Consider the following 17,215-nt stretch of genomic DNA (forward strand, 5'->3'; position numbering starts at 1 on the left):
TAACTTCAAGATCACCAGAACCGATGTAGGTGTTTTCCTGGGCTTGAACAGATGGATACTGAGTGGGGGAACGCCTCTGTGATGTTCATATGCCTAATAGAGCATACAGAAAGCTGTGGTCAGATGGGGAAACCGTATTTCCCTTTTAAAGGAAATGTGGCACCTATAATTTATTCTGCCACATAGAGACACATTCTTTTTTTCTAATGTGTATTTTCTGATAATACATTTTTTATTCTGTTTCATGAACATGATTATAGGAGCTGCCATCTCGCCTGAGCTATTGTTAATAGCATTTAGAGATATGCTTTACAGCAGCCACCATGGGCCATAGACACAGTGGGCAGGAGCTGACCTCATTGACTTTTATTGGAGATTGTTCTAGGCATGCTCTGTGACCTGTGAAGAGGTCAGGAGGGAGTGGATACATTTTGGTATCACATACTGTGAGAGGTGTATCCTGTGTTCTATGTATCTCTCATTATAATCCTGCTTGTAATGATAAGAAGATGACTTTCGAAAAATAGCCAAGAAGTGTCACCTATTATTAGGCTTAGGAGCCAGTGTGAAAATTGCAGAACTTTTAGTTTTTTTTATATATAAATAGTGACATAGAAAATTAATAATATCACAAAACATTTTTTTTAAATATGTTTAACACAAAATTTGATTGAAACAATCGGTCATTTTCTGATGACAGTTTCCCTTTAAGTTCTTACTGGTTAATATTCCAGTAAGGGCTCATGCACACGAGTGTATTTTTTTCCTGTGTCCATTCCATTTTTTTTGCGGACCATATGCGGAACCATTCATTTCAATGCGTATCCATGTTTTGCGGACCACAAAATACATACGGTCGTGTGCATGAGCCCTAAGGCTGTACTAACATATCTAACCAGGCCACAAATGGGCAGTAAGCTAAAACCATGCTCTAAGACATCTTTGATAGTCATGTAAAATGGTCACCTGAATGGAGCAGATTTCTTCCTCCCATAGAGCCATTTGCATTCATTTCTCCATAAATATACTTACCGTATTTTTTGCCGTATAAGACGCACTTTTTCTTCCCCCAAAATGGGGGGAAAATGCCCCTGCGTCTTATACGGCGAATGCTGTCAGTTTTACATCGCAAGCTGCGATGTAAAGCGAGCGGGGACTCGGGGAGGGACTGGGAGGAGGAGCTGGGGCCGGCAATAGCGGCAGGGCGGTGCAGTCACTGTACTATAGCCCCGCCCCGCCGCTCCGGTATACTAATATAATATGTCATATTCAATTAATGGTTATTAACTATGCCCCTTTATGCCTAATAGTACCTTAAATCCTAAGCGCTTCAGTACAAACAATGCAGGCCGGGCGGGCGGCAGCGTAACTCCCTGATGTCACGTGCCTGCGCCGCCTACTTTATGAATGAAGCAGGCGGCGCAGGCAAGTGACGTCAGTGAGTGACGCGCCGGCCGCCCGGCCTGCCTGCCGGCATTGTACTGAAGCGCTTAGGATTTAAGGTACCATTAGGAATAAAGAGGCATATTTAATAACTATTAATTGAATAAGACATATTATATTAGTATACTGGAGCGGCGGGGGATCTGTGGATGGCACAGTTATGGGCCATCCACAGATCCCCCCCCCCCCCCCCCTGTAACAGTGCCAGCCACAGATCCCCCTGTGACAGTGCAAGCCACAGATCCCCCCATAACAGTGTCCGTCATCCACAGATCCCCCTATAACAGTGTCCGTCATCCACAGTTCCCCCCATAACAGTGTCCGTCATCCACAGATCCCCCCATAACAGTGTCCGTCATCCACAGATCCCCCCAAAACAGTGTTCGTCATCCACAGATCCCCAGTAATAGTGCCATCCACAGACCACCATTAGTTCCAAACCCACCAAACACACAGCACACCTTTTGGTTAAAAATATATTTTTTCTTATTTTCCTCCCCAAAAACCTAGGTGCGTCTTATACGGCGAAAAATACGGTATATATAAATATATAGAAATAGACTCACAAGAATAAATCCTATACAATAATCAGTGCTTGCCTAATACAAGAGATTAGCAGTTTCTATTGTCTGTCAGTAAAAGCATTTATACGGTCTGTTTAGACAAGAGGGAGTCAAAACTACTGAATTGCGTTTAGCTTGATGTCAAATAATCGCGAAAACATGGGCCGAGGTTTGTAATTAGACATTTTTTGCAAACACCTGGAATAATAATCAGGTGCGTATTCAGCCAGGTTATTTACGTTGTCTCGCTGTAAGGCAGCAAACGTTCACGCCCGGGTAAGTTATTGTTAACCTTGGCACATAGTTATCATTGACTTGATTGAAGTAAAGTTAACAAATAAAGGATTAAACACATGAGTAAATATAAAAAAAAATTGCAGTCAGATAATTTATCCAATAAATGGCAGTTAATGATTATCCAAGACTCTTGGCTACGATTACCTGCCACATTTTTAGATCCTCATATGTCAAACTAAAGAAGTGTGTAAAATAAAATTGTTCAACTGTTATCTTTAAATAAATATAGGCAGATTTATGTGACCTAGAGTGACTGCCAGAGTCAAAAATTGTGCTGACTGAGACCTGTGAACCTGATCACATCTTCTGCATGCGATTCCAGATGTAGCCCCGACAGATACAGTTAAAGGGATTTTAAGCTGTAGAAATAAAACACGTTTGCTGGCGCTCTTTTTAAGAATGGTGTGAGTATGACAAATCCAAGAAGTAAAAGAAGAAATCCTGCACTTACTCTCTGACTGCACTAAAGTTGTCCCGATCCTCCCGTCCAGTGGAAGGAGTCAGGCTGTGTAGTTGGAAAACGTGCCCCGGCCGGCAGCACGTTTTCCTATTTAAAAAAGCTTGCGCTCCAGATCGGAGCGCCAGTGATGTCACACTAGCTTACAGCTACAGGAGCTTTTGTGGACCAAAAAACGCTTTTCGAAAGGATCCTCAGGACTGGATGATTGGGACAACTATAAAGTTTTCACCACTTCACATCAACATCACGGACTCTCCTCCTACAAGTACAGGAAGGCGTGATGGTGTCACATATAGATGCTACTTATAACTTAGAGGACAGCAGACGTGGTAGAACCCCGCTTCTAGTCACTGGTACTTAGGTGCAGTCAGGGAGTAAGCGCAGGAATTCTTCTTTTACTTCTTGGATTTTAAGCTGTGCAGTCACCAATATTAAGAAACTGGGTTTCCAGTAATCTATGTGCAAGAGAGCAGTATAATAAATGCTCCCATAGCTATGTCCATTTATATGTCTATCTTTAGTTCTTGATTTTAAACATTTTGGGGGAAAAAAATCTTAGGAAACCTCACAAAGGTAGAATAATGTGTATGTATGACATACATTTGTCCTGATGTAAAAAAAATAGAACATGTTCTATCTTGTCCATTTTTCACCGACAGACAGCCCCCATACAATTGGATAGGTCAGTTTTTAAGGTCCGTTTCTAAGAAAGACATCAGTGAAAAAAACTTAAATAGATAGTTTATCCTTGTTTGATGGACCTTTTTCTTTCACTCTCACATGCATGTAGCCTAACTTGTTTTATTTTTTAATTCATATAGCTGAGGGCTTGTTTTTTGTGGGACAAGAGGCATTTTCTCATGGCACTATTTGCGGTTGCATACAATGTGGTGGGAAACAGGAAAAAATTCCAAATGGGTTGGAATTATAAAAAATGAATAACATTCCACCACAGTTTTATGTCTCGTTCACATTTCAGTGTTTTGGTCAGTGATTTCCATTAGTGATTGTGAGCCCAAACCAGGTGCAGCTCTAGACACAGAACAGGTGCAGAACTTTCCCTTATACCTTATGTCTGTGGAGGCTCCAATCCTGGTTTGGGCTCACAATCACTGATGGAAATCACTGATCAAAACACTGACGTGTGAATGAGGGTTTATGGTTTTATTTTCTCCACTTCCTATGCGGTAAAACTGACCTGTTATTTTTATTCTCCAGGTCACTATGATTACAACAATACCACTTATGTATAGTTTTTCTTGTGTTTTAATACAAAAAAAAATTTAACTTTGGAAAAAAAAGAATTTTTCCTTTGTATTGCCTTATTCTGACCCCCATAACTTTTTACATTTTATGTGTATGAAGCTGTGTGAGGGCTCATTTTTTGCGGAACAGTCTGTACTTTTTCGCCCCATAAGACGCACTTCCTTCCCCCCAAAGTGGGGGAAAAATTCCGCTGCATCTTATGGGGTGAATACTAATGAGTGCTTCCATTATGGAAGCGCTTATTAGTACCAGAGGACCAGAAGCGGTGAAGGCTCTGTACTCACCGCCTCCTTGTCCTCGGCTGTGCAGTGGCTGTGCACAGCGTGAGGGCTCTCTGTGACCTCACGCTGTGCGTGCTGGTTCACAGCACGGCCGACAGAGGAGGAAGACAGAGCGCAGGAAGTGAAGAGTGGCCGCGTCTAGGAGCAGGAGAGGTAAGTGGTTTATTTATTTTGTGTTTAATTAACATTGGGGGTCTGATTGGGGCCGTGAGCTGAGGTCTGATTAATATTGGGGGTCTGATTGCTGGTCTGATGTTTAATGACATTTTTTTTTTCTTATTGTCCTCCGCACTGGAGGACAATAAGAAAAAAAAAGACCCTCAATCAGACCTCAGATCAGACTCCAATGTTAATAAGACCCCAACCAGACCTCAGATCAGAGCTCAATATAAAGAAGACCCCCCCATTCCGACTTCAGATGAAACCCCATGCCTCATATCAGCCCCCTGCTATATCTCATAACCTCCAGCCATATTTATTTGCCCCAGCCATGTTTGATCAGCCCCAAGCCATGTTTCAGCAGCCTCCAACTGTCTGATCAGCTCCCAGCCATGTTTCAGCAGCCCCCAACTATGTTTGATCAGCCCCTAGCCATGTTTCAGCAGCCCCCAACCATGTTTGATCAGCCCCCAGCCATGTTTCAGCAGCGCGCAACCGTGTTTCATCAGCCCCCAACCATGTTTCATCAGCCCCCAGCCATGTTTCAGCAGCCCCCAGCCATGTTTCCACAGCCCTTAACTTCAGATCACAAAATAAAAATACATACCTAATTTTATGACCTATAAGGCGCATTGCCTTATAGGTCATAAAATTAGGTATGTATTTTTATTTTTATTTTGGGGAAAGAGGGGTGATTTTAATGTATATATTTATTTTTACCCTTTTTTTTATAGTTCCCTTAGGGAATAATCATTAGATAGCTTTTTTCATGAACTCCAATGCATTAGCATTGGGACTGTTCATAGCCAAAATTAGTCACACAGATGGTAGACTTGGATTAAGTCCTATTTTAAATGCCTTTAATGTTTGTTCTTAATGTTTAGTACCTTATTATTGTAATTATTCCCTTTTATTTCTTTGTCCTTTCCTACTCACCTTCCAAGGAGATTTTTATCCTTATATTGGCTCTGCGAAGCCTTATTTTCATTAACAGTATTAAACAAGTTTTATAAAATGAAGATATGATGAAGATAGCAGAGCACTGTACTCAGCTATGTCCGTCAATCCCTTCAAGATGGTTATAGAATGATTGTGTGCATTCCTGGCCTCCACTCCATACATGAAACCCATTTCTAGTGATTGGAGGGAGTCCCGTGGTTGAACCCCCAGTGATCATACATTAATTACCTAGCTGGACGATAAATGTTTTTCGTGGCCAACCCCATTACCTGGAATGACTAATTTGTGTCATGATTTCAATTGTCTGCAAATTAATTAAAAATATTTTTCATTTATTTCTGCTATCTCATAGCTATATTGTTCCTGACCTTCCAGGGAGGTTACTGAGATAGATTACCCCATCTCTGCTTTTTAAAGCTGTTCTCAATGCATCACTATGTAGGATATTCCCACTCTGGCTAACGACCCAGTGCAAAATATTGATTAAACCAGAGGTCGTATTCTTCCACTCCCCTATTTCGTTTTATGACCTTATCCTTTCTTTTCTTCTATTACCACTGCATGTTTTTATGGCTTGAAATCATCAAGCCATTGAGAATGGTTTGACTGCCACAGTCAATTGATTTCTAGTCAACCTCGCTGAGGCACACTGTCTCAGGTGCTGCCTATTCCCACCAGAGAATTCTAGCCAATTACCTTCTGCTATAATATAGCCTGCACTGCCAAGCCATGCATAACATTTTGAAGATGCCTAAACACTAGCTGAGTGATGGAATGAGACTTCCATAGAGAATAGGATTCAGGATACGCTGTGAGTACCCAATTTTTTTCCAGCTACAACCTACATCTCATTATTTAGGCTGGTCAAAGGTGGTCATTTAGTGAAAAATAGTTGTGGACAGCTACATGCAAATCAAGGAAAGGCAAAATGAATGACCGGAAAATATTCTCCATAATACACAGACCATCAGAGACAAAAGTTATATGAATTGAAGGTTACAGGCACTACATGTGCTATGTTCAGAATGTATAAGGGGTTTCCTAAGAATAGGTCACCATAAATGTTTGATTGGTGGGGCCATATTGCCCTCCATCACACTCATCAGAACGGTTGTGTGTAACAGGGAACTCTTGCCTGTTTCTCACTAACTTTGTGTGAGGCAGTTGCTATGTAATTGCCTTATACTTGTAGCCCATTAGTTCCTATGGAGTGTCTGCCAGTGGAAGGGCTCCATATGAACATAGTGTAAAGCAGGCATCCTCAAACTGCGGCCCTCAAGCTGTTGCAAAACTACAACTCCCAACATGCCCGAACAGCCTACAGGTATCAGCCTACAGCAGGGCATTGTGGTAGTTGTAGATTTACAATAGCTGGAGGGCCGCAATTTGAGGATGCCTCATTCACACATCAGTGTTTTGGTCAGTGATTTCCATCCGAGATTGTGAGCCCAAACCAGGATTGCAGCCTCCACAGACATAAGGTATAAGGGAAAGATCTGCACCTGTTCTGTGTTTAGAGCCACACCTGGTTTTGATGGAAATCACTCACCAAAAGGCTACATGCACAAGACCGTGCCGTTTTTTGCGGTCTGCAAACCGCGGATCTGCAAAAAACGGAAGCCGCCCGTGTGCCTTCCGCAATTTGCGGAACGGAACGGGCGGCCCATTGTAGACATGCCTATTCTTGTCCGCAAAACGGACAAGAATAGGACATGCTATATTTTTTTTGCAGGGCCACGGAACGGTGCAACGGATGCGGACAGCACACGAAGTGCTGTCTGCATCTTTTGCGGCCCTATTGAAGTGAATGGTCCGCATCCGAGCCGCAAAAACGGCAGCTCGGATGCGGACCCAAACAACAGCCGTGTGCATGAGGCCAAACACTGACGTGTGAATGAGGCATAATTCTCAAACTCCAATGCTAATGCATTGGAGTCTATGAGAAAAGTAATCTAATGATAATTCCTAGGGGAACTATAAAAAACTGTTGTAAAAAAAGGGATTAAATAAATATATATAAAAAAAATATATAAAAATTCACCCCACCTTTCCTTAAAATAAAAGTACATAAACAATTAAAAAAATCAAACATCATGGGTATTGCCGCATACAAAATATAAAATATCAAAATGGCCAATTCACATTTTTTGGGTCGCTTCAGCTTCCACCAAAAAATTTCATAAAAAGTGATCAAAAAGTCATACACACCCTGAAATGGTATCAATGAAAAGTACAGATCCCCTCGCAAAAAATAAGCAATCACACAGCTATGTACACATAAAAATAAAACATTTATAGGGGTAGGAATACGGTAATGCAAATTATTTTTTCATTTTTTTTATTGAGTATTAGGCTACTTTCACACTAGCGTTCGATCAGATCCGTTCTGAACGGATCCGATCATAATAATGCAGACGGAGGCTCCGTTCAGAACGGATCCGTCTGCATTATTTTAGCATATAACAGCTAAGTGTGAAAATAGCCTCGGACGGATCCGTCCAGACTTTCAATGTAAAGTCAATGGGGGACGGATCCGCCTGAAGATTGAGCCATATTGTGGCATCTTCAAACGGATCCGTCCCCATTGACTTACATTGTAAGTCTGGACGGATCCGCACGCCTCCGCACGGCCAGGCGGACACCCGAACGCTGCAAGCAGCGTTCAGCTGTCCGCCTGTCCGTGCGGAGGCGAGCGGAGCGGAGGCTGAACGCCGCCAGACTGATGCAGTCTGAGCGGATCCGCTCCATTCAGACTGCATCAGGGCTGGACGGCTGCGTTTGGGTCTGCTCGTGAGCTCCTTCAAACGGAGCTCACGAGCGGACCGACGAACGCTAGTGTGAAAGTAGCCTTAAAACGCAAGAAATGCTATTCATGTGGGGTATTGTTGTACTCGTACTGACCCAGGGACTGAAAGTAACAGGTCAGCTTTACCGCCTAGGAAATGCTGTAAAAACAAAACCCATAAAACTGTGGCGAAATTGTTTTTTTTTTTTATAATTTCACCCCATTAGGAACTTTTTTTCCTGCTTCCCACTACATTGTAAGCAACCGTAAACTGTGACATAAAAAAGTACAACTTGTCCCACAAAAAGTTTGAAAAATTATGAATTTGGGAAGGCTGGGAGCAAAAAATGAAAATGAAAAAAATCAAACATTTCCTGGTCATTAAGAGCTCAATTAGAACTTGGGAAAAGTGACTACTTTAGATGAAGTCAAATTATGCAGTTTAGCAAGCAACTTTGATCATTACAAGAATATAGTGAAGGAACTATATCATATGGCCACAGTGTCATTGAATTTGGAGAACAGTATTGACACCTATTCCTGCAGTAGCCTGTTTCAATTTTGTATCTCACTTCTTCTATTGTGTGACGTAAGCTATAAATGCCAAGTAATAGAATGCTACATCATTCTAGAAAGAAAACTGTCTCCTATAGGTAGCTATCCTATATGTCCAACCCAAAGGGCCTTGAAACATGACTGTAGATCGCTGTTTCAAAGTTCTTGCCCCTCATCTGTACTGGATGGCTGAGTGAGAGGCCGTTGACATAGCTCTCGAGAGGTATACAGTGACCCCTCAAGATATAATTGCCTCAGGATACAATGGTTTTAACAATGGTTGTCCTGGAACCAATTATTATTGCAACTTGAGGGACAACTGGTAGTTATCTTCCTTCTGAGGGAGAGCTAATTTGCATAACTTTCCCAAGGAGTGTTGCCTACATCAGCTGATGTCTCCACAGGGAGAAACATTACCCCCCCCCCCCTTCCCCCGATAATTCTGAAACGAGATAGGATGGTTGTGATTTTGGCACGTGTAGGATTACATATATCAGTTATGTCTGGCCAGTTGTCCTATGCTTCAGTCAAATACAATAGGTGACAATTTGGCTATCCAGCGCACCATTGCTTCAAATGAGACATGGCGGTGCATCTGACCCATCTGTTAAAACACTGGATCAGAAAACACTGCAGTCAACATTTATTATTCAGGTGGAACCATGCCAGCAATGAGATCACACCAGATAACCAGCCCCATAACAGTTCATGATAGTGAATTAAAGGGATTGTCCGCTTATTTTTTTATTTTGATGACCTATTATTTTGATGTTTAAAGACAAACAGGCAGTCAGGCTCCCTCCTATCTGATATAGATGACCTATCCTGAGGATGTCATCAATATAAAAAAGCAGACAGCCCCTTTAACTGTAGTCATGCAGTATGCCATATATATTCTGCACTTTCTGCAGGTCGGTCTGGTCAAATTGTTTGGAAACATTCTGCATTTTCCTGTTACATGGTCATGAGTTTTGTTTTCAAGCTTTAGATTTATAAATGTTCGCATCTTCAGCTTACTGTGGTAGTGGTGAACATGTCTGCATTTTGCATATGAATAGTTTATTAGCCATCTGTATAAGCAGATTGATATAGTCAGTAAAACTTTATGGGCTGCAACTGACCAGAGGAAAAGCAGTCATCTTGATAATTTGTGGAGATGATTTTGTAAAGCAGATGTGCCACATATTTTATGAGTAGATTGCCCTCAGCATGATAACACTGTACTTTTGTCTTTACTTTACTCAGCTTCCAAGAAGGAATGGAGGAATACAATGTGATATAGCAGGCCACACATTTCTCCCCACTCAAAAAACATCAAACACAGGCCACCAACAGTAATCGGCATCAGTTCTTGCCCATTGCTAATTGTCACAGTTTAGTGACAGGTTGTTTGGATATTACTACAAGAAAGTTTAGACAAGCACATTCATAGTCACAGGTGCACATCTATAAAGCTAGCATGCAAAAAAAAAAAGGTATGGCAACACAATATCTCACATACAAACAGTAAAATTGGGAAATAGGGATTATTCTAAATGAAAGTGGTATTATACCTACTATAAATTAAAAAAATAGAAGCTCTTTGCGGTTATTTGGATATGTCATGAGTCTGTCATCTTCACTAAGAGCTTTCAGGGAGCCGATCACATCTCATTAATAATGAATAATAAAATGTAAATGGCCTTTTAAGCTAAGAGACTGGGTCCAGAATGAATCCAGATTCTATACATTGTGGGGACTCGCTCTGGTAGACAGGATTAACAGACGCAGTATAGAGGCCACAACAAGTTCTTTGGATCAAACAGTTTAGTGTTTTATTCACAATTTAGACAAGTGACAAAACAAGCAGTCATATTCAAACAAAAAGTCACCTTGTGGTGTTGTTGGTAATTCACACCATGCGGCAATTCTGCCTCAAATGGTCCTTGCTGATAGCAGCACCAACCTGTTTTCACGACACACAGGTAGAAAGCCTTCATCAGACACAAGGCTCCCAGATCCCAACACATAGACCTGGCTTCTGAGCCCAGCTGCCTATTTAATGACAGCCAGGTGCTGCCAAAACCCTGAGTGGCATTTAAAATCGGGTCTGGTATTTGACTTCACCTGGCTGTAAATCAGCCCAGCAGCACATACTGGGAGCAAAATACCAGTTTTCCCAGACCAAACCTCTAACTGTGTCACAACATGTAAAAATGCTCAGCTTATAATGTGAAGGACAGAACAGGGCATTTTCTTGCATTAGCAGTACAAGCTTTATTTTCTGGCAGCATATTGAAATGGATTCTCAAAAAATGGACATTCTGAAATCTAACTTAGTCTGTTGTCAGAGGTAGTTGGCAAAAATTGACATTTTAATTTAATTCCACAGCAGGAAGTTAAAGGTTATGTATACCTCTGGGTTGTTTTTTATTATTGCATTGTACTCATTTTGAGCCAAAACATATATTTTTTTTCCTTTGGTTATTATAAAAGATTTAGAGCCCTTTTCTCTGTACATGGCTGAGATGCCCTAGTAGCAGATATTTTTCTTTTTTCCGTCAGCCAGCTGAACTGACGGGCTCCTTATCTCTGATCTCTGACCTGAGCAACACTTACTATAGCTCAATCCTTACCTTCCTGATAAGAATGTGGCTTAAATAAGTGTTTATCACCCTTTAGTAATTTAGAGATAAGAAATATTAGGCAGAAAGTGAAAGTAGGTTTCACACAGCTAGAAAAAACGGTTAACCCTTTGTGACAGAACGGCTGAATATATTTTTAAAACCAACTGAAAAAAATAGTCAAATTCAATCATAAAAAAACTTGCCCCCAAAGGTGTACATAGCCTTTGAGATGTGGCCAATGACTTGTATGACACATGCCAGCCAGAATGCTTCTGTGAAGTCAGAGTTCCTTATATTAGTAATTCAAAACTTCAGATCCCACAAAGACAAGACATTTCATTTACCCTCAATAGGAAACCTAGGTATAAAGACCAGCAACAGTAGACCACATACTGTATTAGCCAAAAGTATACTATTGTCTTAAAGAGGGTTATCATGTTTCAGGAAGAAATCAGACAACACATGGGATCTTCCTGCAAAAAAGAGAATGCTAAGGTCCCTTTACACAGGACTATTATCGAGTGTTTCCAATAATCCTCCTCTAAAAAGTGCCACCAATAACCCAATGAAGCAAATGCTCATTCATGGGATGAAATAATCATTTGTGAGGACACCAAAATCTTTGTTTCTGGGCAGCAGATTGTGCTATGTAAACAGCGATCTGCTGGCCAGAAACAATCTGTATTGGGATGAATAATTGAAGCAACGATCGCTCGCCCCATACAGTGAAGGTGAATTCTGTATGTAAATGCAGTTCTAACTTTCTTCGACGAGCAGACAATTATTGGGAAGGAACTGTTCGTTGCCTGGTTGGCGTGTGTGTAAATACGCCAGTACTTACCTGACAGATCCCACACTGCCACTCCTGTTCTCCCGACTGTTTCTTTTTTTACCTGGCTGCAGCAGTAAGGACATGTTGACAGGACATGACTGCTGCAGCCAATCACTGGTCTCTTTGCTACACCACTGATGCCAGTGATTGGCTGCAGTGGTCACATGCTGTTGACGTGACATCACTGCTTCAGCCAGGTAAAGAGAGCCAGAAGAGCCAGAACGGCAGCACGTGATTTGTCATAAGTAACGCTCAGTTATTTTTTGTAGGAAGATCCTATGTGTTGTCTGTTTTTTTCCTGAAACCTGTCAACCCCTTAAACTGTATTGAAACTTTATGCAATTTTTCATGATTAATTCTACTTTACTGAAAGATATGGACAGCAGTATGTCTTTTAGTAGGTATCTAGATCAGTCCAACAAGAAAGGATTTATTTACTGCTGTAACATGCAGAATGTCAAAGACAAAAATGCATGTAAATAATCCAGTTAGCTCTGAAAGGAATATTCGCAAACTAAAGCTTCCATGCACATTAGATACACGCCAGAGGGACCGACAGATCATCTAATGTGTATGCGGACTTCCTCACTCTTCACCAATGGCAGATGACAGGTGAGATTAGAATAAGGCTGCTGGATTTCAACATGCCTTTTGTTCATAGGGCGGATAAGCTGCTGGTAGAGGTGTCTGACAGAGGCTTCCCTCTCCCTATTTAGGACACATGCAGACTTGCGGGATACCAGTGGTCGGACCCCCAATTATCCCCTATACAGTGGATGACCTGTTCTAACCAGAATACTCCTTTATTATGTAACCATTCACACAGGGCCCTTCCCCACAGGGTTTTTTGGCACAGATTTTGGCCCGTTTTCTGCGTCGGAATCAGTGCCAAAATACAATTCCAAACAACTTCCCATTCATTTCAATGGGGAGCAGCATTGGATTTTTTCATTGGTGAGGTTGATACTGCGGCAGAAAAAAGAAGCAGCATGCCATATTTTGAAATCCAAGCTGAACTCCCATTGAAATGAATAGGAAGCGTAAAAAAAACTGGCTGTACGCATCTGCACAGAAAATGTAGTTTTAAAACTAAGTATACAGCCTCCCCCCAAAGAAAAAAAGCTAGTAAAAAATGGGCCAAAAGTACGGTGCAAACGCACCAAAAAACAAAAACAAAAAACGTAAAAATAAGTGCAGATTCCGATTCTGAGATTCGGCGGATTTTCTAAATCCATTGTGTAAATGTACCCTGAGGAGTATTCGTTGATTGACCACACAACAGTTTCCAGAGGTTAATTCAGCATTTGAAGTATTAGAGACTTTCAGTAACTTAAGTCATTGTATCTGGATCTGATACCTTTATACATTTGAGACTGATGGGACTGGCCCATGAATTTATGCCTGAAGCCTAAAGGCAGCCTGGGTGGCACTGCCCTAGAGCCCATCCCAACCACCTTTAGAGAATCCTTTCCCAAGCAGTTTCATTCTCATTTTTCATATAAGCCAGTAAGTGCACTCATTCAGTCGTATCATTCAAATTAAGTGTTCAGCTTCAGCTCCTGCCTCATGATTATAATCCTTTGATCCATGAACAAGCTAAATTACGTTAATAACGTAATCACCTTCTGAAGACAGTCAAGGTAAATGAGAGCAAATGCTCTGCACGTGATAGGCAGTACACTTGTCCCCAAAGATGTTTCGTGACTTTAGATTTACTGCTTATTAAGCTTTTCTAAACCCCATACATTTACTACAGTAGTATTTCTCCCTGCTGCAGTAGGTAATCCCAGTGCACCTTTATGCAAGTAAACAGTCTCTTTGGTGGAAGCCGCCATCAGCACATAGGGTCAACCAATAATGACACCTACTGGTCATCTCTGAGGTTTACATCCAAGTGTCGCCCATGTGTATTGTTTAATAGGTGACAGAATACAAGGCAACATTTGGATCTTTTCACGTGGTGTCAGACTATTCATGTGGGTGAATACTTTGGAGCAGAATTTGTGCTGCAGTTGTGTGGCCACATTTCTACTGTAAAACCTACTGCAAAATTTGCAAGGGTTACATGTGGATTTGTTGTGGACTTCAATTTATGCTGTGTTTTAGTTTTTTTTGCAGCGTGTAAATGAAATTTCTTAAAATTTCAGGTACTATAAATTGCTGCAAATTTGCCAGGTAGGAAGCAAATACACAGTGTATCAGTCCCATGTGGACATACTCTTAAGGGTCATTTAGAAGATGCACAGATATCATGACAAGCCTGTATGGTTTAGTAAAATTCACGGGGTTTTCCAATATTTCAGAAGAGATGATCTATCTTCAGGATAGATCATTAATATCATATTGATGGGGGTCTGACGCAGCATACCAAGCACAGCGTCTTGTGTAGCTGCCTTTCCATAGGTTTGACCATCAGGTGTGGGATGGAAGATGCAAGCCCTGTGTGCCCAGACCATTAAGATGCATAATGGTGGATGTGCCCTATGGCAGTGCTTCTCAACACCAGTTCTCAGGGCCCACCTACCAGTCATGATTCAGGATTTACTTAGTATTGAGCAGGTGATATAATTAGTGTCTGTGCATCAAGACTTACCACAGGTATTTATTCTGTGGGATATTCTTAAATCATGACCGGCAGATGGGCTTTGAGGACTGGAGTTGAGGAACACTGCCCTATGTAACTCTGTGCACAGACTGTACACCCCTAAGGTGGCCCCGGTTGGTAACACACCTTGTTGTAAAATGGTCTTTCTAATTATTAAGGGTTCTTAAGGGTCAATGGGCAATATCACCATACCTGGGAATTTGTGGAACATGATCAGCACGACCAGATGGATCAAACTGTTTGAGATGCTACTCTTGAATAGCATCTCTGACAGATACTTTCACCTTGATCAATGGGGACATCAGTGTGGCAGGGAGTACATACAGCGATACTAAACCCCTGGTGATACTGTGTACACCATAATGTTTATGTGTCAGCTTGGTTAAAGGAAACTTGTTACCATGTTAATGCAGTGCAATCTGCAGGCAGCATGTTATAGAACAGGAGGAGCTAAGCAGATTGATGTATATATTTTTGTGGCAAAAGATTCAGTAAAACTTAAATTTTGTTTTATACTTCCGTTCTCTCTATGCCCAGGAGTCATGTGGGTGGTCCTACTTACTAATTAACAGCTACCTCTGTGCTTAGTCATACAGCGATAGCTGTCTGTCACTAAGTAGGACCACTCCATAGAGAAAACCGACATTTAAATCAATGGCGTTGTAGTAAATCTTTTTGCATAAAACTATATATCAATCTGCTCAGCTCCTCCTGATCTTCACTATCACAGTCATTAGTTTTCTGCTTCCTTCCTTTAAATCTTAAAAGCTCCAGAACATGCCATATTCATGAGCTCATGGCTCTCCCCGCCCACCTGCCTCAGATTAACAGTTTATTTTTCAAACGAATCAGCAGCAGGTAGGCGGCGAGAGCCAGTAGTAGGGATGAGCGAATCGACTTCGGATGAAACATCCAAAGTCGATTCGCATAAAACTTTGTTCTAATACTCTACGGAGCAGGAGCTCCGTACAGCATCAGAATGTATTAGCTCCGGTGAGCAGACTTCGCGCAATAACTTCGGAAATTAATTTGTACTGTAAAAAAATATTTCTCGAACTCGGGTTCGGTTCCAAGTGGAAGTCGATTCGCTCATCCCTAGCCAGTAGCTCATGAATATTCAGGTCTCATCATTATACATTGGAGCTGTTCAGTACAAGATTAGATTTTGGCAGCTGGTAAAAGTAACGAAGGTGACTCAGTCTTTTGTTAAGAGGATCTGTCACTTGTTTATGTTACCCTTAGTTTGGACGTCATAAAAATGGTGGCAGATTCCCTTTAACTAAGCTCTTGAAGAACTATGTATCATGCCTACCAAGGTTGGACTGCGGCTCCTTGGGCTCACCAGAGGAACCTATTCTTGGGGCCTAACCCCTGTATTATCAATAAAGTCTAATAGGTTTTGATTCGAAGAAATAGACCCTAGTGGCAACTTATTCTCTCCAAAGGCAGCTACAAATTTCTCCTGGACCTTTGGGCCCACTATGGTATCAGAGCCATGGCTCACTGGGGGATCCTCTTGTGGGCCACTCTGAAACTGATGCCTACATACTGTGTACTAATATAATTAGTATAGATCATGTAATAATTATGTAGTAATTAATCCAGTATGTGTAAGTTCTTAGCAGTAGATAAAGAGTTTAATATTGAACTATGTTTCTATTGTATACATCTTGGTTCATTTCAACAGACTTCACTGTACAGCCATGTTAAAATAGAGTCAAATAGCATGTATCGATGGTCCAAAAGATGGATGGAACGGCCCCTATCCAACACCAGTGGTAATAACCATGAGCCAGTGATTAATCGGATGTCCTTGTCCTGAAGGCACAGTCAGCATCTATTGTCTCCTAGGGACAGGCAAGGAATATTTGTTCAAAAAAATAAGCCGAACCCTGCACTGCTCTCAGGTAGACAGACAATTAATAATGCTTCACAAGCGTATCACACATAGCATTTAGGATTATTGGGACAATAGACTGAGCAAATGGCCCCTTAACCATGATCATTTTTCTTTGTAGGTTTCTCTGCTCTAATGAAACATTACAACTCCTTCTTTCTTTGTTAAAGATAAAAAAAGCTCTCAAGTATACCTTCTTCACTTTTCCCTGACAGTGATATTAGTTCAATCCATCAAGTGTGCCCCATTGTGTTATTTAGACCAATTGTGGCACATCCTGCAGGGATGAATTAAGGTGGCAACTTCTACAAGATGTGATTACTAAGGAAAAATGAAGTCTAAAGGACAAAAAAGTAGAAGTATTGTCAAACTTGCTTTATGTTTTTTTCTATGCAACAGATTTATTTTAGGTTCATAATATACTGTAGCTGGTGATGTACTAGTGTTCACTTAGAGGTCTACACTGGACTGCAAAGATAGGAAAAGAACACTTAGTCACAATGAAG

At 41.2% G+C, this 17,215-nt stretch overlaps 1 protein-coding gene across 1 annotated transcript in view; it reads left to right on the forward strand.

Annotated features, from left to right (window-relative positions):
• The window catches only part of KIF26B (kinesin family member 26B), a 338,734-nt gene that overhangs the window by 217,080 nt on the left and 104,439 nt on the right, over positions 1 to 17,215 (forward strand). The window lies entirely within an intron of this gene.

Source organism: Bufo gargarizans, chromosome 4 (genome assembly GCF_014858855.1).
Source record: "Bufo gargarizans isolate SCDJY-AF-19 chromosome 4, ASM1485885v1, whole genome shotgun sequence".
In the NCBI taxonomy this organism is placed as follows: Eukaryota; Metazoa; Chordata; class Amphibia; order Anura; family Bufonidae; genus Bufo; species Bufo gargarizans.